The sequence below is a fragment of the Phyllostomus discolor genome, chromosome 5, assembly GCF_004126475.2.
Source record: "Phyllostomus discolor isolate MPI-MPIP mPhyDis1 chromosome 5, mPhyDis1.pri.v3, whole genome shotgun sequence".
NCBI lineage: Eukaryota > Metazoa > Chordata > Mammalia > Chiroptera > Phyllostomidae > Phyllostomus > Phyllostomus discolor.
In genome coordinates this window covers 76,273,693-76,300,941 of record NC_040907.2, presented here as the reverse complement: position 1 = coordinate 76,300,941, position 27,249 = coordinate 76,273,693, and the positions used below count along the sequence as shown (strand labels likewise).

Below are 27,249 nucleotides of genomic sequence, written 5' to 3'. Positions count from 1 at the left end.
CCCCCCCCCCCCCCCCCACTCCAACCCATGCTCTCCGTTAATTTCAGATTTGCCTGTCTGGGTTAGAAGCTGAAGTAGTCAAATGTGGTATTATACAAGCAATATTTTTCTCCAAATAATACTTGTGATTAAACAGCATTATATATTTGTTATGAAAAAAGATCTATCATGTAAGCTCCATTTAAGGCTCCTTTGGATTCCTGATAATATATTAATTCATGCTGATGATCTTACCTCATGACCCTTCTGTGTGGCCTAGCTGTGTTAATCTGTTATGGCCTTTTAATTCCCATCATCTGTATTGGTTGAATATGCTTGTTACTCCACAGTACCACCTACTAGTCTGTGTCAAGGACTCGAAAAGAAGAAGAAAAGTATATTTCAGATCACTTTCTTTCAGCATGTGTAATAATAGAAGAAATTATAAATACACATAATTAAAAAATACTGTTACATCTGAGCATTGATCGAAAATAGTAAGTCCTCCAAGTACTGTCAGCTTTTAATTAGGAAGAGAGTTGGGTTGTTGGTTTTTTAGGCAAGGTCTTAACATCTTTTGGGGTTTTTTTGATTTTTAAAAATGTCAGAAATGTCACTAGAAGGGGGGATGCATTGTAATGGGCAGCTTTTAGAAGCCAACCATTTTTACATCCATTTTTCTAATTCCTGAATTTTGGGGTTATATATAGTCTAAAATCCTTGTGGTGAGAGAAACTGTATCTGGTTAAGAATTTCAAACCATGTGGTAAAAGGGTAAGGAAACAAAGCCTAAAACAATGGGAGAACTAAAGTATTTACAAAAAATTGTTAAATAAAAATGTCATAGAAGGAGTAATTTTATATGGCTTAATATAATTAATTCATTATTTTCACCCACAGAAACTTCTAATAATTGTTTTCTCAGAAAGTATTTATATTAGATGGGATTTTCTCCCCTTTTCATTTAGCTTTTCATTGAAAGTATAACGTTTCTTTTTTTTAAGCTTTTTTTTAACGATTTTATTTATTTTTTATTTTTAGAGGGGAAGGGAGGGAGATAGAGAGAGAGAGAGATAGAGAGAGCGAGAGGAGAGAGAGAGCGAGAGAGAGAGAGAGTGGGAGGAGAGGAGAGAGAGAGAGAGAGAGAGAGAGAGAGAGAGAGAGAGAGAAAGAAACACCAATGTGCGGTTGCTGGGGGTTATGGCCTGCAACCCAGACATGTGCCCTGACTGGGAATCGAACCTGCGACACTTTGGTTTGCAGCCCGAGCTCAATCCACTGAGCTACGCCAGCCAGGGCTTGACATTTCTTTAGCTTTGGCTTGAAGTGGTTGTCTCCCATTTTTGGGTCTCAGCTGGATCCGAGATACTGATCAACTCAAATTCTGAAAAATTTGGGGTAATTTTTAAAGTAGCACGCTCAGTATAATTGAATAAGTATTTCTCAAACCTCTCTCAGCCTGTGACTCATCTTTAAAATAGGTTATACAATTGTGAAAATTAGTAAATGGTTGATGGGTGTTAGCTGTTATATTAAGTATTAATAAAGAAAATTCACTGTTATATAGAAACATTTTAAATTTGAGTTTCCGACGTGAATGGTAACTTAATGGAATTTGATTTTAACACGTGTTTAATCCATTGTAATCTATTTAAGTGTCTTTTAGTTGTCTGTTTCTTTCTTGCACATCTTTTTCTGATGGTGGGTGCTATTTAGGAAATGAGGCAAATAGGATATTGAAGTAACACGTAATTCATAAATGGCTTCTTTGAGGAACCAGTGAGGCAGAAGAATGATTTCATAGAAGCAATATGAGATTAGGAGTTGGAAGATGTGAGGTCTTGCTTCAAAAATAATCATTATTACTCATAAACTTATTTATCTTTTGTCAGCTTTTTAAATCTCATCTACAAGATTACCCATTTTGATTGTTCCAGAAGTGTGAGGCACAGATCATGTTCTTTTTTATACATATTGTCTCTCTTTGAAAGAGGTAAAGCACTGCATAAACAAATATCAGGTGTGAAATCCTTCTTGAACTTTCTAACACCACTCCTCCTTACTGTTTTCCCCACTGCCCCATAAAATCAGGTTTCTCCTTAATACACTGTTGTGATGGAGATTATCTCCACGTGTTGCACTTATTAGACTGTTAAAATTCTTTGTTTACGTGTCTCCTCTATTAGACTGAACTTGAGTACAGAGATAGCCCGTTTTTTCTTGTATTCATGGTACCTACCACCATATTTTGCCTATAATAAGCACTCAGTGTTTGTTGAATGACTTTACATCAATATGCATGTCATTCATGAGAAGTGAAATTTACTAAATGATAATAGAGTACAGAGTTGGTTTTTCATTTTATTATTAGGTGTGAAACACTGATGATTTATTACCTCCTGAAAGAATTAAATTTAGCATTTTTCTAGTCCAAGTAGTCTTATAAATTTTTGAGACCCTTTTATGAGCCTGACCACAGTAAATTGCCTTATTGGTGCTTAACAGATGCTGTGATTCATAGGAATGATAGGTATAGATTTCATGTTAAAACGACTGAGTAAAATAGGCATATTGTCCTTTGTTAGTTTCCTCAATTGGTTCTTTTAATTTTCCTGTTCTTACTGGTGATAGCTTAAGGCATCTGGCCAGTGCTGAGTATTTCTTCTTGACTCATCAGTCTTTGCCACCTGCCAAAGAAATGCTTTTACTTTGGTCAAGAACATTTGGGGTTAGATTTCATTATCATTGTAGGTCATGGACCACCTGTTAAGTCTAAGTATGTCATGCTCATTAGCATTGACTGCCAGCCACTAGAATGCTTAATTCCTGTGTTCTGCTGTTTTAAACTTAAAGGTGTTAATGGAAGATGGAAAAATCCTTTATCTGAGTAAGAAACTAGCTACCAAATTCTTTCCCCATTCCCAGTATGATTTCTCTTTGTGTGAAACCTAGTAGACTGTATTAAATTTACTTTTATATGCTCTTTCAGGATCATTATAATTTTTTTCTTAGGTAAAAGCTGGTCCTTTTGGAAATAATTTAGATAAGAGGAAATCAAGGGTTGGGAATTAAAAAGGAAGAAAATTGGCTGATAGGCCCTCTGTAGAGGTTTTAACCTTTCAGCCTAGAAGAGAAACTTCTGGTACTTATCTTGTATCTGAAAGTTGGGAGAAAGCTGAGAACTCTGTTGGGGGCCTTACTGGAATCTCTTGGGACCCCAGAAAATAGGATTCTGTTACAGTAAGAAAGGAATTGATTGGACTTATAAATATTTGGGTGCAGTGAAAGCTTCTTAGAAAGCTTTTTAACTGTTGCAAGTCAAGGGAAATTTATTCACACTTCAGTGAAATTGTAGAAGGGAAATCCTAAATTTTCTAGAAAGCAAGATGTCTAGAGAACCTTAAAAGACAGTATCTGTCATTATGAACTGAAAGAGTAAAATGTCATTTATAGTCCTTCCTTTTTAGTAGTGCGACAGTGTATTGCAGTAAATTTACAATACATTGATAGGAGCGTCCATGGGTTCTTTTTCTACCTTTGATCTCTCTATCTTACCTTTCCATTCCCCCCAAGTATATTCTCCTGCTGTGGGAATTCACGGAGACGTTAGCCCCCTGATTGGGAAGGGACTACTTTCCATATGTATTTTTACATACAAGGTTGAAACCTGTGTAAATCTCTACTGAGAGGGTTGTGGTGAGCTGAAAGAATGTGCGCTATGTATAGGAGGGAGAAAGAATAAGAAAGCTTGACCTCAAAGCAGCATCTGTTGACTTTGATTCTGTGCAAAGTTGACCAACTTGCCTTGTGATCTTAGCCAAGCCATTTAGTCTTTTTGAGCCTCAGTTTACTTATATGTAAAATGAGTGGGTTGAACTCATGTTCTCTGGTTCTTTATAAACTTATACAGTAGATATTTATCATGTGCCATTGGTGCTATGTATTCTGCAGTGAACAAGACAGATACGTTTTCATCTACACGTTCTCATCCTTGTAAGAAGACTCTTTCCTATTTCTGCTGATCTGTCCTTCTTCCGCTCCTTCCCTTATGTAGTAATTGGGTGAATATGGAGGAGAAATGAAGTAATGTGAAATGATTAATTACAAATTTTGAGAGCTGTCTGCTTTTATTTACAAAGTGAATCAGCATTTTGGGGGAAAACAATTTGTAAAGAACATTATATAATTAAAAATGTTATTAAAATGAAGAAGTGAATTGTCTGTTAGTAGAAATTATTGGGTAACATGAGAGTGAGAGAAATGAAAGACTCAGCTAGAGAATGATCTTGTCTAAGTTTAGGTGTACCAGGTGTAAAGGGAGAAGATTTATTCTTGACATTGAAAAGTAGTTTTTAAAATATTTGAGTTTTTTTTGGGGGTAGTGACTCATACTTTTTTGTATATGCTGAAGGTCTGTTGTGATTTTTAGAGGGGACTTCTTTGGTATGAGGCAGCTCTTGAGCTTTATTCCTTGAGTCTGGAGAATAAAAGTTTATTATATCACAAAAGGGGAAAATAATTCAAGTAGAGTTAGTAAAAATGAAGGGAGTAAAATTTTACTTAAGCAATATAATGAAGCATCTAAAATGAAAAGAAATCCCACATTTGGCTTCTAGATCTAAAATGACATTCTAGTCTATGTAGGATGGTTCAAGAACATTTAACTGTGTTGGAGGCAGCCAGGTTAGCCCTACAGAATTGAAAACTCTGACTTTTTCAGAGATCCTGATGAAAGCTACTAAATTTATTGGTTATCAGGTAGTGAGAGTAAGTTCAATTTTCTCCAGACCTGTGACAATTAGAGGTTGGTTCTAGCATATCTAATGCTTAAGTTTCAAGGCTACCTCTATTTGAGAGCTGTTTTGGGGAGATAACCTTGTAACACATACATTTTAATGAGTACATTACTTCTACCACCTGCTGAAGTAGACTTGGAGTGACTACTGACCTAGAGTGAATGCCTGTGTTCAATATTAATATGACACGTCTGGATCCTGACAGCAATCTTTCATTTTGACATGCACATAGTCAAAGTAAATTAATGTTTAAAACCCGAACACTTTAGGTTCAGCCACTGTGTGCATTCCATAATAATCCTTCAGAAGCAGTGTACATAGAAATGCTGAGTGCTTTCTTATATTTTATTTATTATATGTATGGGTCCACATTGCAGTATTTGTAACAAGATTTACCCAGTGCCATTTTTGTGACTCTTTTGTCTTGTGGTGGCTACAGAAATTAATTACTTTGGGATTTAATCTTTGCATGTTTTAAATAAAATTACATTGTTTCTTTATATATTCATGCTGACAAGATAGTAGCCTGCTTTCAATTCTGTTACTTTTAGATTTTTTTAGTTAAGCTAATTCCTTTATTTCTGCTGAAATCACAAGTTTTTAGAATTACAGTAGTAATTTTTAATAAATTAGGTTTAGAAATAGAGTGTATTTGTGACTGTGTAACAAGAATATTGCTGGGGCATTTGTCTTTACTTCCTTACATAGCATTTTATAAGCTTGTTTTTATTGGTTAAAAAGACACTCATGGCAGATGTAGTAATAGGGAAATTACATTAACATTTAAGTATTAAATTAGCTTGTAGCCAGAGTCTCCTACTAATACGATGACATTTAGCTCAGGATTTTAAGGACCATGTTGCACAACTCATTGTTACACATTTCCTGTTTCCCGTTTTTAAAAAGTATGTTAGATCTTCTGCAGATTGAAAATTTCCATTGTGGATTTTAATGTTGTTACTATTTTACCTTGCTTGTCAGTGTTTGTTATTTATATATTAAGAGTATGTATATAGTGACCATAATGAGAATAGTATGTTATTGGTGCCATATGCAAACAAGACAGTTTTCATAACACTTTTGCAGTTTAATTTCAAAGAAAAATCTCAAGTTATATTTATTAGCAAACATATTTCAGCTCTAGGGAATTTTTTGTTCTCTAAAAAGATGGCAGATGGAAGTGAACCTAATATGTGTTTAAGGAAAATATGCTGCATTTATTTAAAATTATATATCTTTCATCAGTATGATGCTTTATATTTTGTCTTAGAACCATAATAAATGCCGTATTTTGTTGTAAAAATCAAAATTAGATTTTTTCCTAAGTCTCACAGAATTTATATTCTGTTTAGAAATAAATGATCTTGCTTTAGAATAGAGACCATCAACAACTGTTAGATTATACTCAGTATAGTTTCCTGAGTCTTGGATATCCCAAACATTAGAAAAATATATGCTTTACTGATGATGCAGGGGATTTAGATTTAGATTGGATTTGGAAACATTGTACAGAGAATACCTATTGTTTCCATTGAATGATGTATGCCCTAGGGAGATGAACTTTCTGACCCACTGCTCTTCCAGCCGAAGGGATTTGCACCGATTGGAGCATAGTCTCTCACTTGGTCCTGTTTTCAGTTCTCCTGTGCGATGGCTGGCTGGCCAAACTAAACATCTGTTTTGTGGCCATGGAAGGCAGTGTAACTAGCTACTGCTGGCTCATACTGGTTCAAATTTACTACACTGGCTTGATTAGTATTGTGTGGTCACTACCTGCATTAACTAGTATGGATAAATTGTCCATGTCACATGGACATACACATTTTGGTCTGCATGGGAAAGTTTTGTTCTCATGTAAGATTTCATAAAAGGATATATTAGTTTAGATTAATTGGAAAAATCAGCATTTTAACACCACCAGATACTTTGTAAGTGATTTCTATGAAAAGAGAATGTATAAATATTTTGGGCCTATTATTCCTAATCTGATTTTAATTTGTTTACTTTTATAATTTTTCAGCGAAAAGCAGCCATAATACATGTAACTCTAAAAAGATTAAGTTTAGGTAGAATGTGTGCAGGTGTAGGTTTTAATTGTGTCTTAGTAATTTGTACAAACATACTGTAGAGTAAGAGCATTTTGTTGAAGCAATAAGACCTCTCAAAAGTAAGCAGTACCATGGAGTCCTTAGAGACCCTGGGCGATTTGCATGGAAGCTACTCCTATACTTCCATTGATATAAATGTGACAGGCTGACACTTTCTTTGGTAAAAAGTAGTTCACATTAGACAGTGATCTTGCAGCTTTATGGACTTACTTGCAAGGGCCTGGTTATTCAGAGTAAAATATGTGCATGATTACATATAATCAAGGTTAATTTTTATCAAGGGTCACTATGTTTTTGCTATGGTCTGACAATCATGACCTACATTAAAAGAGCCCTGTGGGTCTGTCTGGTGTATTTTTGCTTGATGTCTGGGTAGTTTACTTCAGATGCTTGTCAGCTTCATTATATATTATCATTTGGGGCTCTTGCTGGATTTTCAGGTATACAATAAAACCAGTGCTCTTTGCTATTAGGTTGTCATGAGGGAGCTTCTGTTTTATGATGTGAAAATACTCCTTAATCTTGAAGGATCAGTAATTTTGGGGACATGGTCCATTTGGTTTTGTGTTATATTCAATACGTAGACTATTTTGAAATAGAACAGACTTTAGTTCTACAACCAAGATTTGGTTCAGGTAATTACTATTTTATTTAATTCTTGGGGAAAACATTTTGGAGTTTTTAGTTCAAATGCATTTTCCTTGTTTATGCAAAATCCAGATGAGTAGTTATTTCGCAACTTAATAGCTAAGTAGGATTTGTAAGACAAATTTATAAATATTTCCTGCTTTTGCTGATATAAAAGGAGTGGTAGGTAGTGTTCTTTAAAAATGTGATTTAGGGTGTTTTGGTAACTCAAAAACAGAACTTAGTGGTGGTTTATTTGGTTTTGTAGTGTTGAAATTATATTTAACTTTGGCTATATCTATCTTAGTAGTTTAAGGGATAAACAGTTCAAACAGTAAGCAGTTTGTGTTTTTCAGTTTTCAACTTTAGATATCAGTAAATCATTGCTGTAGCCTTCTTTATCTTTTGTTTGCACAAAAAACCTGTTAGAATTATGTCTGGGGGACCATCTGCTGTAGTTCCCAGTCTTGTCAGTGTGATAAGGGATAAGCTGTATAAACAGGGGGGTGGGGAGGGAGGAGGGAGGGGAGGGGGAGAGAGAGAGAGAGAGAAAGAAGAAGAGAAAGGAGGGAAGAGAAGGAAAAGAGAGAAAGCAGGCTGGTTTTAGGAAGGGAAAAGTAGAATGTGGATTTAATTTTATGATGTAACCCACAGTCATAGGATTTTGCTCAGAGTCTGTCAGGATTGAGGCTGTAATGTATTTTTTAAAAAACCACAGGTCCATGTTATTTCAATGGTTTATTTTTGTTTTATTATATTTTATTGGTTATGCTATTACAGTTGTCCCAATTTCCTCCCCTTTGCTCCCCTCTGCCCAGTACCCCACTTTTCTTCAGCAATTACCCCCCTCCCCCCTTTAGTTCATGTCCATGGGTCGTGCAATGTAAGTTCTTTGGCTTCTGCATTTTCTATGCTCTTAAATTCCCTCTGTTTGTTCCTACCAATTATGCTTCTGGAGCCCTGCACCATTTCCCCATTGATCCCCTTCCCCTCCTAGCTGACAACCCTCCAAATGTCTCCATATCTGTGATTTTGTTCCCGTTCTGGTTGTTGTGCTCTTTTTTTTTTTATGATTCAGTTGTTGACAGTTGTAAATTTATTGCCTTTTTAATGTTCATGGTTTTGATCTTCTTTTTCTTAAATAAGTCTCTTCAACATTTCCTGTAATAATGGCTTGGTGGTGATGAACTCCTTTAACTACCTTGTCTGGGAAGCACTTTATCTGCCCTTCCAGTCTAAATGATAGCTTGGCTGGATAGGGTAATCTGGCTTGTAAGTCTTTGCTTTTCATCACTTCAAATACTTCTTGCCAGTCCCTTCTTGCCTGTAAAGTTTCTTTTTTTCCCCCAATATATTTTACTGATTATGCTATTACAGTTGTCCCATTTTTTTCTCCCCTTTATTCCCCTTGTCCCTGTACCTGTTCCCCCTTCCCCCAGCATTCCCCTACCTTAGTTCATGTTCATACATATAAGTGCTTTGGCTTCTCCATTTCCCATAGTATTCTTAACTTCCCCCTGTTTATTTTGTACCTACCATTTATGCTTCTCATTCCCTGTACTGGTTCCCCCATCCTCCCCCCCATCCCCTCTCCACTGATAACCCTCCATGTGATCTCCATTTCTGTCAATCTGTTCCTGTTCTAGTTGTTTGCTTAGTTCGTTTTTGTTTTTGTTCTTTTTTTAAGTTTGTTGATAGTTGTGAGTTTGTTGTCATTTTACTGTTCATATTTTTGACCTTCTTTTTCTTAGTTAAGTCCCTTTAACATTTCATAAAATAAGGGCTTGGTGATGATGAACTCCTTTAATTTTACCTTGTTTGGGAAACCCTTTATCTGCCCTTCCATTCTAAATGATAGCTTTGCTGGATAGAGTAATCTTGGATGTAGGTCCTTGCCTTTCATGACTTGTAATACTTCTTTCCAGCTCCTTCTTGCCTGCAAGATTTCTTTTGAGAAATTGGCTGACAGTCTGATGGGAACTCCTTTGTAGATAGTTGCCTCCTTATCTCTTGCTGCTTTTAAGATTCTCTCCTTATCTTTCATCTTGGGTAATGTAATTATGATGTTCCTTGGTGTGTTCCTCCTTGGGTCCAACTTCTTTGGGACTCTCTGAGCTTCCTGGACTTTTTGGAAGTCTGTTTCCTTTGCCAGATTGGAAAAGTTCTCCTTCATTATTTTTTAAAATAAGTTTTTCATTTTTTTGCCCTTCCTCTTCTTCTTCTGGTACCCCTGTGATTCAGATGTTGGAACATTTAAGGTTATCCTGGAGGTTTCTAAGCCTCTCCTCATTTTTTTGAATTCTTGTTTCTTCATTCTGTTTTGGTTGAATGTTTATTTCTTCCTTCTCTTCCAAATTTTTCATTTGAGTTCCAGTTTCCTTCCCTTCACTGTTGATTCCCTGTCTATTTTTCTTTATTTCACTTTGCACAGCCTTCACTTTTTCCTATATTTTGTGACCATATTGAATCGTTTCTGTGAGCAGACTGATTACCAGTGTTTTGAACATTGCATTAGATAGGTTGGCTATCTTTTGGTTGCTAAGTTATTTTTGAGGCTTTGATCTTTTCTTTCATTCCTGCCATATTTCTTTGTGTTGGTGCACCTGTTACATTGTAAAAGATGGAGCTGAAGGTATTCTCCAGGGTTGGGCAACACACATTGCTGTATGTAGGGGAGGGGTCCAAGAGGGAACAATGCTTCTTGTTTCACTCTCTGCCTGTTTTTAGTCACTTTCCCCAGTACCCATAAGCAAATTGGGCCCTTCTGGTGCTGATACCCAGGTGCATGGTTTGTATATGTTCTAGAACCCTGTGGGTCTCTTCAGTGAACTCTCCTGTGAGGCTGGGAGTTTCTCCTGCTGCTGCAACTCCCATGGGTTTTTTCAGTTAGAGATTTTGAGGCTTTGTTTTCCACACTGGGACCCTGGGTTGTGCAGTCTGTCTGGCTCCCCAGTTGCTCCTTCCAGTTTATCTGCATGCGAATTTGGGACCACCCAGTCCTCTAGCCACTGCCTTGCTGCACGTCCTCTCTGCCCCTGGCTGTCCATCTCTGCCCCTCCTACCAGTTTGGATGAATGTTTCCCCTTTCACTCCTCGGTTGTCAGACTTCCATAGTTTGATTTTCTGGCAGTTCAGGTTGTTTTTTGTTTTTAAATTTGTTGTTTTGTCCTTTAGATTGTGTGAGGAGGCAAAGTGTATTATCTACCTATGCTCTTTTAACTCCTTTGTAGGTCACTCTCTGCTTTTCTCTGGCTGCTTTTAAGATTCTCTATCTTTAACCTTTGGCATTTTAAGTATGATGTGTCTTAATGTGATCCTCTTTGGATCCAGCTTGTTTGTGACTCTCTGGCTTTCTGGACTTGTATGTCTATTTCCTTCACCAAATTAGGGAAGTTTTCTTTCATTATTTTTTTCAAATGAATTTTTAATATTTCACTCTTCTTCTTTTGGCATACCTATGATTGGGTATTGGCATGTTTGGAGATATCCCAGAGGTTCCTAAGCCTCTTCTCATTTTTTTTTGAATTCTTGTTTCTCTTTTTGTTCTGGTTGATTGTTTATCTCTTCCTTATGTGCCAAATTGTTGGTTTGAATCCCAGCTTCCTTTCCTTCTCTGCTGGGTTTCAGTGGACTATTCTTTATTTCACATAGTGTAACCATTTCTTCCTTTATTTTTTTTTTGCTGTACTCATGGAATTCTTTGAGCATCCTGATAACCAGTGTTTTGAACTCTGCCTCTGATAGGTTGGTGCTCCCTGTTCTGTTCTTTTTCTGGAGTTTTGTTCGTTCTTTCATTTGGGCCATGTTTTTTTGTCTCCTCAAGTTTAGCAGCTTCCCTGTGTTTGTTTCTGTGTATTAGATAGGGCTGCTTTGACTTTCTGTCTTAGTAGCGTGGTTTATGTAGAAAAGGCCCTTGTGAATTGTGGAGGTGGGGCTTTAGGTAATTGTCAGGGTGAGGCTCCACTTTACCACTCTGTGGCTATGTGGGGAGGGTTCCTAGAGGGGACAGTGATGCCCTCTGGCTTATGGTGGTTTACCTGGTGCTTGCCCCATTTCCATTCACTTCACCCTCTACTGTGTGTGACTGGTGCCTTTCCAGCTGCTGCCCTCATGGTGAATGCCGGAGTGAGTGGGTATGTGTACTTTCTAAAACTGTGCTGGCCCTGTAAGTGGTAAAAATCAGGCAGTTTCTTCTGCCATTCCAATCCCCCACTAGTTTTTACAGCTAGTGATAATAGGAATCTACCTTCCTTGTGTTGGAACCCTGGGCTGCGAGGCCTGGGGCTTGGGTCCTTTGCTCTGAAGGTTTCCCTCCTGTCTGATCGGCCTGCGCTGCTGCTGCCACCTCTCTGCGTTACACTGCCTCCCCACGCGTCTCCATGACTCTGCCCCTCCTACCCATTTGGATGAATGTGTGTTCTTTAAATCCTTGGTTGTCAGACTTCCATATGACTCAATTTTCTGACAGTTCTGGGTGTTATTAGTTTTGAAATCTGGTTGTAAGTCTTTCTATGGTTGTGGAGGAGGCGAAGTAGTTCTACCTACCCTCTATCTTGACCAGAAGTCCCAGATCTGAATGGTTTGCCTTCATGTAATATTTTATCTTCCTTTTTGATTATATGATTTTTATTTTGGAGGTCAAGCTTTTAAAAGTTCTTTGAACATATTTCAGTATTACACTTGACATTACATTATTTTCTAGATTGTCTGTTAAGTTTTGGGTTTTTTCTATGAGTTGAATCCTCGGAAATCATCCTATCACTTTTCACTTGTAATGAGTTCATGGTGTTTCATAAGGAACAAGCCAGTAATTTCCATGGCAACACTCTCTTTCAAGACATCACAAATCTGTCTTGCCCCTTACCTTTAAACTTTCAAGTGTAAGAAAAAGGAGGTTTGTAAGTAGCAGCACTATTCCTTTAGCATATTGGATTACAGCAGGATTGGAGGGGGGAGAGGAAAGTTAATTAAAATATTGTTCTCAAAAGTATCTTAAATCCACTTAGCTACATATATATGTATATAAATGTGTACATGTATGTGTGTATATATGTATGATTATTTAATTTTGCATTAATTTTTTAGGTTTGGAGAAATTAAAATTTCCAAAAAATTGATTTGAAGACTGATTATTTATTTAAAAAATTTTAAAATGATTTTATTTCATTTTTCAGAGAGGGAAAGAGGGAGAAAAAGAGAGGGAGAGAAACATCAGTAAGTGGTTGCCTCTCATGTGCCCCCTTCTGGGGACCTGGCCTGCAACCTAGGCATGTGTCCTAGGCTGGGAATTGAACTGGTGACTCTGATTTGCAGGCCAGCACTCAACCACTGAGCCACACCAACCAGGGCTGAGGACAGATCATTTAATATGTATGAGAACAGTGCAAGAATATAAGTAACCGAGTTACAGTAAGCATTTAAACTTATCACAAATTATTCCATTTATGAGGTGAGAAGACTGCCTTTACTTAAAGACTATAGCACATCCCCATCAGTTATTGACTTAAGGCAGTATTATTTCAACATGATAGTAGTACCTTGAACTTTTAAATGAGTTCCAGAATTTTGTCTTTTTGTTTTTTATTAACAGGTGCTAGTGAGATGATGTGATTGCTTGTTTTTAGAATAGGAGAATAATCAGTGTTTTATTGTGACTGAAAATTTCATATACTTTGAGATTAGGAGTTATAGAGTATATTAAAATTTGTTTTTAATAATTATATTTTTAAAACAAAATATATTTGATTTCTTTCCCATATGTATTTTGCAAAATTTCCAAGGTTTATTCGTGTGACCTGTGAAGCTGGCAAGTGTTTCCCATGCTCCCTGTCACATACCTTGCATGCATTGTTGCCGGTTCTTATTGTAGAGTCTCTCCTTTGTACTCCAGAAGTCAGCTCACCTGCCTGATCCCTTCCATTTGACGGCAGCCACTTTGGAGCAGGAGCTTTCTCTTCTGTGTACATAGGTGGCCATGGAGCAAGTGTTCAATAAAGGTTGAGAGAATAGTGATCAGAATGAATGGAGTTAGTTGTTTGGGATAAAGTGATTTTCTATGACAAAGGTATATATTCTAATATTTGTGTGTGTGTATAAAATAAAATTGGAATATGTGTACATACCTATTTGTATCTTTTTAATTTTATAGTATATTTGATGTGTTGGGCCCACTCTCGTGTACCTATCTAGGCCTTATATGCAGCCATCACCAGAGAACCCCTGAGTCTGTCTTTTCCCCCCTTACCTTGATTTCTGATGAGCTAACTCTGGCAAACATGTGCCATTTGTTGTGAGAGATGGAGATGCTGGTCATGAAGGTTTTCAAAGTCTGTAGGCACTAGTTGGTGGACTGTATTCAAGTTTTTTATTATGAAATATTTGACAGAGAAAAGGACTAAGAGAAGAAAATAAGGAACAGCTATATACTCCCTATCCAGGTTTAGAAATAAAACATTACTGATACAGATGAAGCTCCCTCATATATGGAGTGTGGATTAGGTGGGAGTACACTTTTCATTCTCCCTTTCTGCCTAATTACTCCAGAAAAGCTTCAGCCTTCAAAGGAAATCTTCTTTGCCGCTGTGCTTTCATAGTACTACCCCACGCCTGTGTATATGTTGAACCTGCCAGTGTGTTACAACCATCTGTTCAAATGTCTGTCACCTCTACCAGGCTGGGCTTCATCTTTGTGTTCCCAGCATCCTACACAATGGCTGGAATGGAATAGGTGCTTGGTAAGTGTTTGTTCCCTGAATAAGTGAATGAGTGAATAGGTACAGTTCTTTTCTAACAAACACCATATGAATGTAGGATCTGTTTAGCAAAACTTTTTTTGTCTAGTCCATACTTCTAGGGCCTTGCTACTCTGATTTGAACAAATTGAATTAAACATGAAATCCTGTAGAACAGATGCATTTACAAGTCTCTGCTCACACAGCTGCTGGTCTATTTAATAAAAACATTGCTGTTTTGATTGAGTATTCAGTCTTTCTTTTTGTTAACTCTATTAGTATTGTGGTGTAAGCACAGACGACAAACTCTTTGAAATGAGTGGAAGAATCAGCCAGTGATCAGAACTGAGAGAGACAATAGGAGATGGATGAGATGGATGTAAATAGGGTGCATAGGGAAAGGTTTTATAGTTAGGTGTAGTTTTAATAAGAAGAATAAATACATATGTTTGTCCTCCCTGGACCATAACTAGTAAGTCTTTGAGTCCTTATTTCTGAGGTAGTTATTCTAATCTTCCCTCTCCTAAATCACCTATGTGTAGCATGTGTACTTTAAATTACAAAGAGTGTATACAGGTGCATTTGCTTTTCAAAAATTTTAAAAACTCAGGTGTGATTTGTGTCCAATAAAATGTACAGGTCCTCAGGGTTCAGTTCAATGAATTATTTTTCCATTTTATACACCCGTGTACCACCACTTAAAGAAGATAGAGAATATTTTCATTCTTCTAGAAACTTTTGTTGTACCTTTTTCAACAAATCCTCCCTTCCCCCGTCCTCTGCAGCAGCCACACTCTGATTTGTTCCAGTTTATTCATGGGAGTCATGAAAATATAATCATATAGTATATGGCCTTTTGTGTCTGGCTTCTTTCACTCAAAATAATGTGTTTTGAGATTCATTCATGTTGTCACATGAATAAATTCCATTTTTTTCTAACAAAAATCTGTAACTAGCAACCAAATATAAATTTATTTTTACCTTAAAGCTGAGAGATTGAGTAATGGTTTTTTAGGAGTATTGTTAACAGAATTAATGACAGCAGCTCCCGACTGTGCAGAGCTGGCCCTGTGCTCAGTGTTCAACATAAGCTCACTGTGTTCTCTGATTGCGCTTGCTTCGTTCTCACTGGTAGCCATACTTGGTGAAAGTCTTGACATTTGATGAAGGATGATGTTTGCCAAAAGAAACTGTATTGTGTTCTAAAACTCTGATGTTTTCCTCAGGTCTAAGCACTGTTTATGGTGGACTTTGATAAGCTAAGATATGAACCAAGAGGAAGAGTGTAGAAGGGCAATGGAAAAGAGGCATGTGTAGGAAAGTAAGTAGTGAGTGTTGTAGTTTCCCTTCACACTGGCTGCAAAGAAATAGCCTTTGCATATGTGAGAAGTTGTTGTGTTAAGCCTTTCAAAGATGCTTATAGTAATGCTGTGCTCATCTTTTTGTTCAGAATTAATGAGTCCAGCTTGAATTTTTATGTATAGATTTTTTGTTGCTTGCACTTAAATAATACCTACTATGTGCCAGACACTGTCCTAACTGTTTTATATATATTAATTCTCAGAAATATGCAAAGTGTGAATTTTTTCTTTTTATCTTTGTTTTGCATATGAGGATGCTGAGGCAGTGAGATTTGAAGGACAGGACCAAAGGCACATACGTAGTATGGGTGGGGTGGAGCTGGGTTTCTTACCCAGGCGTTTCAGATCCTGTGCTTTCAGCCACTGCACTGTTTGCTGCAGTCCCCCATTCCTAAACATACTCTTTTTTTTCTTTGATCCTAGTGGTGATGCTGGGTGAATATTGGGATGGTTAGTAAGGATTGATAAAAACCAAACAGATGTAATGATGGGGACTTTATGACTTGTATAATTCACAAAATAGGCCTTGAAATTGCAGGCTGGGTTTTTTTTTTTTTTTTTTTTTTTTTGGTGTGAGGGAGTATATTTATGAAGGAGCTATTTACAATTTGAAATCTGTTGTGATAATAATAAATACTTTAAGCCTTAATAAAGCTAATCTCCCAAATAACATTGTGCTTATTAAAGCCTGTATGTGTGGTGGATTCATGCTTCTCTGATAGTTGTGTGTAGACCCTGGGGGTGAGAGAGTCACTGGATTTATTTCAGGGAAAGCCTCTATGTATTTATGTGTTTACTTAGTCATTGGCAGTTGAAGGTATTGTATTACCATGCAGGGTCCTTGTACTCAGAAAGATTGGACATACTTGTACTAGGCCCTTGACTTTGGGAATTTAGCATTTGGGGTTTCAGTTATTTTCAAACATCCAGAAGGTCTATGACATCTAGTAGTTAGTTATGAGAGGAATATCAGTTTCATAGAGTTGTGGACTTAGGAGAATTAAAAATAATATATACAGAGGAATTACCAGTCAGAAGGCTACAATACAGACTGTAGTCATTTGGTTGGTGTGTGAACCTAACAGAACTCCCACCTGTCTATTTTATTTTCGACACTCATGAATTGGGAAGGTCTCAGAATGTATCCATTTACTGTGTCAAGGGGTCACTGTTGTTTCCACTCCTTGTCCATGTGGGCCTGCAGGTTTATTCCCTGGACTCAGGCCTTCAGTGTCACTTCTGTCCCTTAGTCCTTTCTGGAGCAGTTACTTTTTACTGTCTTTAAAGATGAAGTCCTTTTATTTTTTATTATCTAACTCCCTTCTCTATGTTACACCACAGGCTGTTTATGGCTGTCACCTTTACTAGCTGTGGGTCAGAGCACTCTGGGCAGTATTTTAGCTTTTTATCACTGGGCCATTAGCCCTTGTACCTCTCCCCTCAACTCATTCTTAGGTGAGATTCATTGACACTTTTTGTACCTTTACTTTTTTCATCTTAAAATACATCACTAATTTTTCCAAGAGAAGCCCAAATGTTTTTTGCAACTTGGCCTCCAGAGCTTTAGTCACCCCGTGATGCAATAGATCATCTTGCTTCCTGCTGACTGGGAACATTGGATACTGTGAAAACTGAATGGTGTTATTATAATACACACTTTTAAAAGTCAGACTTCCATTTTACTGTATTATATGGAAATTAAAAAATTGCATACATTTATATTTTAACAAAGATAAACTATACTGTCTTTGTTGAAGGTTGCTTTAAATATATAATTCTTTTGAAAAGGAGTACTTTTCCATATACTAACTCGTAGGATATGTTGACTGTATTTAGTTTTTTAAGAAGCCTTTCAATTCAATTTAATTTTTTAGTAAGAAGCCTTGTGTAAATCTCTGAATTTTGTAAGGAGACATGTTCATAGGATCCCAGTGTGTACGTCCCATGGAAAAGACCCTCAGCTGCGTGGCTGTGGGAGACAGAGATGGAGTGCTCCTCTTCATTCTTACAAGCATTCGTCCTTTAAGACTTGCAAGGTCTGAAGCCTGTGTTTTGGGCAAACCAAATGTAATTTCTTTGGTTAGAGTTTAGGTAAATGTTTGAAGAAAGATTTTATATACTGTTTTTAAACTCTTAATTTACCACAGGTTTCACTCACCTTCCTTTTTAATGCTGTCCCTCATGAAATGTCGGAGTTAAAGAGATCCACACAGTGACAGGCAGTAGTGGTGGCTGCCGTAGCAGCCTTCAGAGTTGAGCAGTGGGAGATTTACAGTCAATACAAAGTGCCTGTAGCAATCGTTAAAGTAGAACCTCCAGTTTTGGGATTATTTTACTTATCTGTGATTTATAATAAATATCTTGAAATTGCAGGTTTCGCCTTTTGCAATAAAATACAAGTCAGTAAATAATGTCACAACCTTTAAAACCCTAGTTTTTGGTGTAGCAATTTATGGTAAAATCTAAGAGGTACTTAGCTTTTACTATGTGCTAGGCAATTTTCTGAGGACTCTTACATATATTAACTTCATGTTAAGGATTAAACATGTTTTTCAAAAATGTATGCTAAATCATTTTTGGAAAAATACAGTAAAGCTGGTGTGTGGACCATGGGTTTGGAAAAGCCAGCAACTTCCCCCTGCCAAAACATGTGCATACAGATATATACATAAATATAATTTGAAAAATAGACATAATAGCAAATTAATAATTGCTTTTAGCAGAGGAAGTATTTTCTTCATGTAGTTAACCCATAAAATATTCTGTTTTTTCATAAGACACTTTTCAGCATACCTATGAGATATAATACTATATGCTGAAGGAAATAATTTTAAAAATGAAGAGATTTGGTTCTTGTCTTTATTTTTTAAGTTATCACAGGTGGCAAATACAGATGATCCTAACATAAGGTGATGCCCCTGTTTTCCCAATGAGAAGATTAAAGTATTTTGATGAACTGGAATATTTAAACATTAGGAATGAAGATGAAATTGTCAAATCATCTTATAGTTAGAGAAGTTATGCATACATAATTAAAATTGCATTATGTGCAGTAATTCTAAAATGTTATTTCCTTGGCTTTTCATTAAGCAATTTTATTCAAACTCTTCAAAGGGCATCTTCAAAACAAGGGTTTTTCCCTGTCTGGTATCACTTTTTGAGTTGACTGACATTGTTTTCTAGACTTCACTCCTGTTTCACTTGTTTGAAATCTAACATATTTAGAATCTATGATGTGGTCCCTAGGAATTTTCTCTCAGGTGTCCGTTCTCATAATTAAAGAGCAGTTGGTTTTGTCTTTCCTCTTTTAGAAGCATATATGTTGATCTGTACAGTGTAACCACTTATTACAATGCTTTTAAAAATTAGTCTTTGAAAGGCTTGTTTACAGTGAAATCCAATACTACCAGTGTGAAGATATATCCTTGGGAGTTACATCAGGGTTAAATCTCATTGCAGCTCTTTTTGCTGATTCAGGTGATTGATTCAGGTGTCTTCTCTAGGCTTCCAGAGATCCTGTTGCTCAAGGATTCTGCTCCTAGTGATGTTCTGTTATTCAAAAGAAGGGAATGGAGCCCTGGCTGCTGTGGCTCAGTGGACTGAGTGCCAGCCTGTGAACCAGAGTCACTGGTTTGATTCCCAGTCAGGGCACATGCCTGAGTTGCAGGCCAGGTCCCCAGTTAGGGGTGGTGGGAGGCAACTACACATTGATGCTTCTCTCTCTCTCTTTTTCTCCCTCCCTTCCCCTCTTTCTAAAAATAAATAAATAATATATTTAAAAAAGAAAATAAAAAGAATGGAGAGAGGAAGAGCTCCTTGTGATAAGATAGACTTTATTAGAAATACAAAACAGTCCCTTCTTTTCTGAGGGATAATTTTTGGGGGAAAATAAATTGTGCCTTACATTTGGGCATTTGCTTAGTATCTAGCTCACACTTCTTGGAGAGAGTAGATAGGTTGTATTGTAGCCTAGTTTTCACTTGCTGTGCTGTCACCATTGCTTACTGCTTTTCCTTGCCATGAATTTAGCTCTTTAATTTTTTAACCTTTTTCTTCACTTTCATGTTTCTGTGTTTCATATTACCTTGTTAGATTTTTTCCTCCTTTAGTCAGATGAATATTTATCATGATTGATGTATTCAGTACCATAAATATCTGCAATTCTTATCTTGGGTGTGAGAGTAATGTTCGGATGGTTAGGATTCTACCAAATTGACCTCCAGTACATATTGATGTGTTTCTGGAATGAATGTTGTATGTTCTTTGCAGATTAGAACTTTAATATTTGAAATGAGATGTGTGCAATGTGGAGAGACAAAATACACTCTTAAAATATTTGCATGATAATCTAAAGAACAAAACATTTGGTGGGAGAGGCAGAATGTTTCCAGGATCAACACTTGAGTTGAATGCTCTGGGAGAACATTTTTTTTTTTTAAATGGTTGGCAGGTGGCAGAGTTGAAAAACAGGTTTTTATAATGGAAATGGTGAGTCTTAGCTATAGTGGTATGAATGGTATTGTTAAGATATAATAGATGTATTGCATTATCTTATCTAATCAGACACTTTTGTTAGTAAAAGCTCCCCTCTCTGTTTAGTTTCAGCTTGCTTGTTGCAGAGAATGAATGATTCCTCTTGACAATTTTAGCTACTCACAAAATTTTTTGAGAGACTAAGGCTATTTTTTTATCTTTGTTGAGTTTTAACAGATTTAATAAGCCTGAATTTATTTTATGAAAAATAACTACTTTAAGCTAGGAAAGTAAGCATAAGAAACAACCCAGATGTATTTCAGATTAGAGAATATCACTTTGCCTCTTGAATGAACATCAGTAATGTTGGCAGTGTTCTGTTGGCTGACTTTTTCCCCCTGATGTTACTGTTCATATTTCACATTTGATTTGTTTTCAATATCCTTACACTTCGAAAGGGGCTCAGGAAATTGAATTACATTTTATATATTTAGCTTCTAATCTCATTCTTACTTGAAGAATCTATATAATTTCTAAAGGCTTTTTGTAAATAGGGGCCTATGGTGTGTATAGATCTAGGAGGTTAGGAGGGAAATGCCACACAGGAGTGGGAAAGGCACTCAGTTATATTCTAAGAAAGAATGGAACCATTTGTTCTGTTCTCAGTAAACAGACCAGTGTCTGAGGGGGTCAGTCAGAAAAAGTGGATACCATAGTTGCCATTTGGTGATACTAATCCAATTGGAAGAAAGGACTTCCTGCACATGCAGGCTGGAAAGGACACAAACCTCCCACCCCCATCCAAGAGCAGCACCGTATGGGGAGGGGCTGTGGGGTGGCCTGCAGTTGGTGATCGTGTGACACCTTCTCTCCTGTGAAGTGTTGAGCATTCACAGTGCAGAGCCGAGTGCTGAGTCCTACAAAAGTTAAGGCTGAAGCTCAGGTCACTTGGTGATTAGGTGGTTCTAAGAATGTATTTGTTCAGTAGAACTCTTGAATAATTTAAATGTGTGCCAGTTTGCTCATATGAGGAGAATAAAGATGACGAAAAGCAGTCAATCTAGTGAAGCATAAAGCTATTTAGAACCATCAGAAGAGAATGTTCACACATCCCCAACACCAGATCTACCTGTCTGCATGAATATTGGCTCCTGCACATGCTCAGTGGTTCCTCTATTGCACTCATTGAATGGTCTATGCCCCCATTTGAGGACAGCTCTGTCATTGGTACACTTATCCCCTCTTACCTGCTCAAGGGCATTGCTCCTACAGTTTTTACTTTCTGTTGGATTATTTCCCCTCTTTACTGGATCATTCCTATCATCAAACATTCTATGATATCTTCTATTGTAAAATAAGTTCCTTCCTTGACACCATATTTCTCTCTAACTATACCATTTCTTTCTTCTTTTGTAGCAAAATTTCTTTTCAGTGGTTGTTTATACCTGTTGCTTCCCCTTCTGTTTCCAGTTTACTCCAGTCAAGCACCTTTACTTAAAATGCTCTTGTCAGATTCACCAGTGACCTCTGTATGGCCAAATGCAACTGTCACTTCTGTGTCCTTATCTTTTTTTTTTCTGTTAGTATTTGACAAAGCTGATCATTCTTATTTTCTTGAAATACGTTCATTGAGCTTCCCAGACACCATTCCCTCTTGGTTATTGTTCTCTTTCGATTTCTCTGACTGGTCCTTCCATCACCTTTGCTTGTTCCTCCTCATTAAAGTGCTCCCCAGGCACCACTTTGTTTTTCTTTTCCACCTATATTCACTCATTTGGAACTTTATGGAACATCACAGTTCTTAAGTACTCTTTGTATGTTGACACTTTCCTAATATATATTTTCAAATCTAACCTTTCCTTTGAGCCTTGGACTCTCTGCCCATATATCATCTGAATTTGGATATTTAAATTTTTTAAAAAGATTTTTTGTTTATTTTTATACAGAGGGAAAGGGAGGGAGAAAGGGAGAGAAACATCAGTGTGTGGTTGCCTCTTGCACGCCCCCTACTGGGAACCTGGCCTGCAACCCACTAATGTGCCCTGACTGGGAATTGAGCCAGCCGCCCTTTGGCTTGCAGGCTGGTGCTGGATCCACTAAACCACACCAGCCAGGGCTGGATTTGGATATTTAATAGACATGTCTATTTAACATGATTAAAACATCTAGTCTTCTGACAAATCTCTATAGTCTATCTCAGTTAAAGGAGTTTGCTTTTTTTTCAGTTGCTTGGGCCAAATTTGGAATCATGCTTAACTATTCTTTGTTTTCACATTCCACATTGAATCTTCTGGCAAATTCTGTTGGCTCTGCCTTTAAAGTACACCCAGAGTCCTACCATTTTTTTTTGGTAAAGATTTTATTTATTTATTTCAGAGAGAAGGGAGAAAGAAAGAGGGAGAGAAACATCAATGTGTGGTTGCCTCTCACGCTCCCCGTGTTGGGGACCTGGCCTGCAACCCAGGCATGGTTCGCGGGCTGGCACTTAGTCCAGTGAGCCACACCAGCCAGGGCAGTCCTACCATTTTTTAACACTTCTACTTAGGCAACAACCTTAGTCTAAGCCAACATCGTTTTCTTGCCTAGATTATAATAGGTGCCTGATTTATCTCTCTGCTTCTCCCCTGCCCTAGTTTGTTTTCCACATAGCAGTCAAAAGTTTTTTGAATCCTTAAGCCAGATTATGTCTCTCTTGTGCTCAGATTTCATAATGCTGTCCAACAGAACTTTGTCAATGATGGAAATACTCTGTTTTGCACTGTATAATATGATAGCCATTGGTCATATGTGGTTATTAAACACTTGAAATGTGGTTAATGCTACTGAGGAACTGAATTTTATTTATTTTTAATTTATATGTAAATAGCCACATGAAAGGAAGCCAAAATTTTTATATCATGACTTGTGCGGGTTAGATGAGAATTTTTATCATGACTTTTTTCTTCTCTGACTTCATCTACTTCTGCCATTGTCACCCTAACATTCTTATTGTTCTTTGAATCAACCAAGCATGTGTTCACACTTGCTGTTCTCTCTGCCTGGAATGTTCTTCCAGGTATGCACTGTGATCCCCCATTATAGGTCTTTGCTCAAATATTACCTTGTCAGAGGGTGCTTCCCTGATCACTCTATAAAATACCACCCTTTCTTCAGTCTCTGTTTCTGACCTTCTTTATTTCCTTTGAGTAATGACCTAATGATGACCACCTGATGTATTTATTTGTTCATGATCTGTTTCTTCCCCACTTGAATGTAAGTTCTCTGAGAGCAGGTGCCTCATGCAGTGAAACTGTTTTATCACCCAGAGCCTAGAACAGTTGACAACCTATAATAGGCACTCAGTCAATATTTAGTTAATGAATAGTGACTTAATGAATAGTAAGTTATGGTGATAAACCCTTATTGGCATATGAATGAAGATTTCTTATAGTTACAAGGAGATTAGTAATGACTTCAGTGCTGGACTTGGGGAAGCTACATAGAGAAGATGAAGTTTGAATTAGGCCTCAGAGAATAAAGAGAAATTTGATTTTAGTAGATTACAATATGGTCTAGTTTCTATTTTAGTTTTACCTTGTTTTAAATAGTTGTTACATTTAGGTGACAAAAATGAATATATGAGTTTTATGTGGTGGACACTATGCTGGGCCCTGGTGATATGAAGATGAATAAGGTTTATAAGATGCTCCCACTTCTGTGAGAGTTCTCAGGGTATACAATAATATTGTAGTATCCACTGATTGAAAATAAGGTAGTGAAAAGTTCTTCAAGTTCAGCTTTACTTCTGTTGCATTTTAAATGGTATATTTAATTATTTAATAATTAAGAGGTTGGTGTGTAAAGATTATACTAAGAGAAATGTTGTCCTTGATTCCATGAGCACCTCTGTAATTCCTAGCAGTTGTTGTTTTCCAAGCTGTTGATGATAGGAACTGATTTTCTTCCCCACTTCCTTCCTCTTTTTCTCATTATGGGATGGGAGTTCTATAGGAAGCTGAGACAATTAGAATTCATTAATTGTCCACAAACTTTAAAAAATTATAAATCTGCTATGTTGAGATTTTTATTTAAAAAAAAGCATTAACTATGTTTATAAGATAATCTTGGGCTGCTACAGAATAGATACTGTATGAATATTTGATGAATTTAATACTTGTTAAAGTCCAGTAGAAATACATTGAAGCTGTGCCTTAGTTCCCTTTTCATAGCATTTTGTGGTTCATTTAGGTATTCTGGTTGATGAATGGGCTATTCAGAAATCCTCTTTATTTTCAGTGATCCCTAGAGTATATTCTTCAAAGCTTCCTTCTACATTGCTCCTCACCCAGGAAAATTCATCTTTCCTTCTAGCTGCCTATGTTACTTTTGTTTCTTTGAGCCCACATTTGAATTTAGGACTTGTAAAATTGTGAAGATTTGTAAATGTTTGATCTCTGTGTCCGTGAACACCTTTAAAAATCTTCTTTAATCTCTGAGATGAGGCAGTCAAGAATAAGGCATCTTCGATTACAGAATCTCTTTGAAGTTTTCTTTCCATTTCAGTTTTTTGCTCTAGCCCTCCTACTTTCCATGGCTCTGAGGTGCGTTTTTATTTAAAAAAAAAAAAAAGTCCCCTTTTTGCTTAGGTCTCCTTGGCAGTCTTTCAAAAATTTGGAGGCAGAATTAGTAAAATTATACTTTGATTGAACTTTGTTTATTGTTTTTCAACTCTGCTCCTCTACTGAAGTAGGTAGGTGCTTGGGATAGGAAGAAATTTTTTTAAAGTGTGTATTTTGATCTATTTTACATTTTATTGCTACTATATCATGGTCCTAATAATAAGTGGTTCTTTTCTTTGACTAGACTGGAAAGCTCAAGTTAATCAGTATGTTTGAGTCTAGTTTAGCTATTACCCATTTTTGTTTTGTAGGATTCTATACTTGTTTTATGAACTAAAAAATCTGAAATCTTATAATGTGGGATTTTCTTTTGTGGTTTTACATGAATCAAAGCCTTGGCCCAGGCAATAATATTTAAAAATATCACTACCGCCCTGGCTGGCGTAGCTCAGTGGATTGAGCGCGGGCTGGGAACCAAAGTGTCCCAAGTTCAATTCCCAGCCAGGGTACATGCCTGGGTTGCAGGCCATAACCCCCAGCAACCGCACATTGATACCTACCTACCTCTCTCTCTCTCTCTCTCTCTCTCTCTCTCTCTATCTCCCTCCCTTCCCTCTCTAAAAATTAAAAAAAAAAATCACTACCAAAAGGTAACTTTTTATTTGTTTTCATTCAGGTAGCCCTCTGTGAAATTACTGGTGGTCTTTTTGTCTACTGTGCTACACTGAGAAATTCACATTCTGTGATCAATTTCGCAGATTATGAATTTTCAGTCTATGTAGCATTAAACAAAGCTGTTGAAATATATGTATCATAATATCTTGCATATTTATGTTGGACTTTTAATTCAGTGATGAAGGTTTGCTTCTGTTTTCTCCTTTGTTCACACATGATCTAAGTAGTAGTTTCAGATTGCTTCCTATTTGATTTTAGATGTAATCGATACTCTTACTGAAAGCCAATGAAATTGAAGGCTTAACTTTGTAATCGAGTTTTTGTTTCTTTAATTCTGTAATTAATAATGATTGTTTCTCAAGTTTCTTGGGCAGGTATTCTCATTGAACATTCAGGATCTTATAGTGCTTCTTGTTTGATTAGAAAATTATTCATCACTTGCCTCTCAGTTACTTAGGAAAGTGGAGGGCCTCCTAATTCACATTAGTGAGATTGAATTTCAGAAAAAAGATTATACCATGAAAAATGCTTTCTTATTTTATTAGGTAGTTCTTCTCTTATTTGGGAGAAATATTAAGAATGTAGTCCACTGACTTTAGAATTGCATTGGTTTATTTCAGGCTTTAGAGAGGTGGCACAGGAAAGAAAGTAGGTAAGGATGTGTGATAGCACTAGGCTGCCCAAGTTCAAGAGCCACTTCCTCATTTGCTGTGTGACCTTAAGTTGTTTAACCTCCCTGTACCCAGTTTTCCCATCTGTGAAATAGGATAACAGTACTTATTACATATGTTTGTTATGACTAACAAATGAATTTAAAATATTTAAGACATTGAGGAGTGTTTTGAGAAGAAACAGTGCAGTCGTTGTAGGTAGCTGCTACTGCTGTTAGTACATTATTGTTCTTATTAATATCAAGGGAGAGCTCTATGTTTGAATTCTTGCTTTGTCATTTAATAATTGTGGGACTCTCTCAGCTTGCTGTACTTTGAGTCTGAGTTTTCCTCTTTAAACTGAAGGTTGTATTATGTTGTACCTAATGAAGTCGTAGTGAGGACTGGAGATGGGGAATGTAAATGGCCTGTGATGGGCAAAGGAGGGCACCTTAATTTTTTTCTGTAAAGGAGGAACTCTTTTGGAATTCAGGGCTTTAGACATGATTGAAGTAAGTGTCTCTTAATTGCAGCCTGTGAGAGAAACATGATGGGGATCATTAGGGTTCCACCCCTGAGTGTTAAAAATGGATGTGAGTGTTAAGGCAACATTCTCTCCCTCCTTATCTTGTTCCCTCCTCTCTGTTCACTATCTGTTGTGAGTTGCTACGGAGGCTGTAGTTAGGTTACAGACACAGTGGTACAGTCCTTTTATTTCAGAGTGATGGTGTGGGGGCCACAAGAAGCTGCAAAGGCATATGATTAAAAGAGTTTCAGAAGCAATGTTAGATGAAATTGCATTCCCTTAAATTTTTCTATTTGTTATGGTAATAGCTATAAAAAGCACTGGATACTTTGGAATCTAGGACGGGCTGTAGTGTGGGCTAGTTTTGTGTCAGAATTTGCTTTTTCTAATTTCATGTACTGATTTTCTTTACCCTAGAAGGCAAAATTATTTCTAAACTGAAACTCCAGCTTACTGTGCTTAATACTGATTTCTAGGGCTGCATAGTGATAACTGAAAAATAGGTTGCGGCCATTTTTGAAGACAGTACAGCTGAGCTTTTACATGTAGTATGGTATGTGCTACATGTCTGATACATCTTGCTAAAGCAAGTCATTAGTGACATGACCTTCTGCCACGGGCATAGACCCATGCTTTAAACTCATAAACGGTGGCCTACTGAGAAAGGGCTGTTGTGTTTATTGAAATATACATATGAAATGAACAAAATTAAACATTTCAAATAG

General features: G+C 36.9%; 1 protein-coding gene and 1 long non-coding RNA gene across 4 annotated transcripts in view; one reads left to right on the top strand and one right to left on the bottom strand.

The window, feature by feature from the left end:
• Positions 1-27,249, top strand: part of CDKAL1 (CDK5 regulatory subunit associated protein 1 like 1) — a 649,842-nt gene that overhangs the window by 32,890 nt on the left and 589,703 nt on the right. The window lies entirely within an intron of this gene.
• LOC118500707 lies at positions 23,256-26,460 on the bottom strand. Its single transcript, XR_004903285.1, has 2 exons — positions 25,315-26,460; positions 23,256-25,099 (listed from the first exon to the last, which is right to left on the bottom strand). It is a non-coding gene; the product is annotated as an uncharacterized LOC118500707 (long non-coding RNA).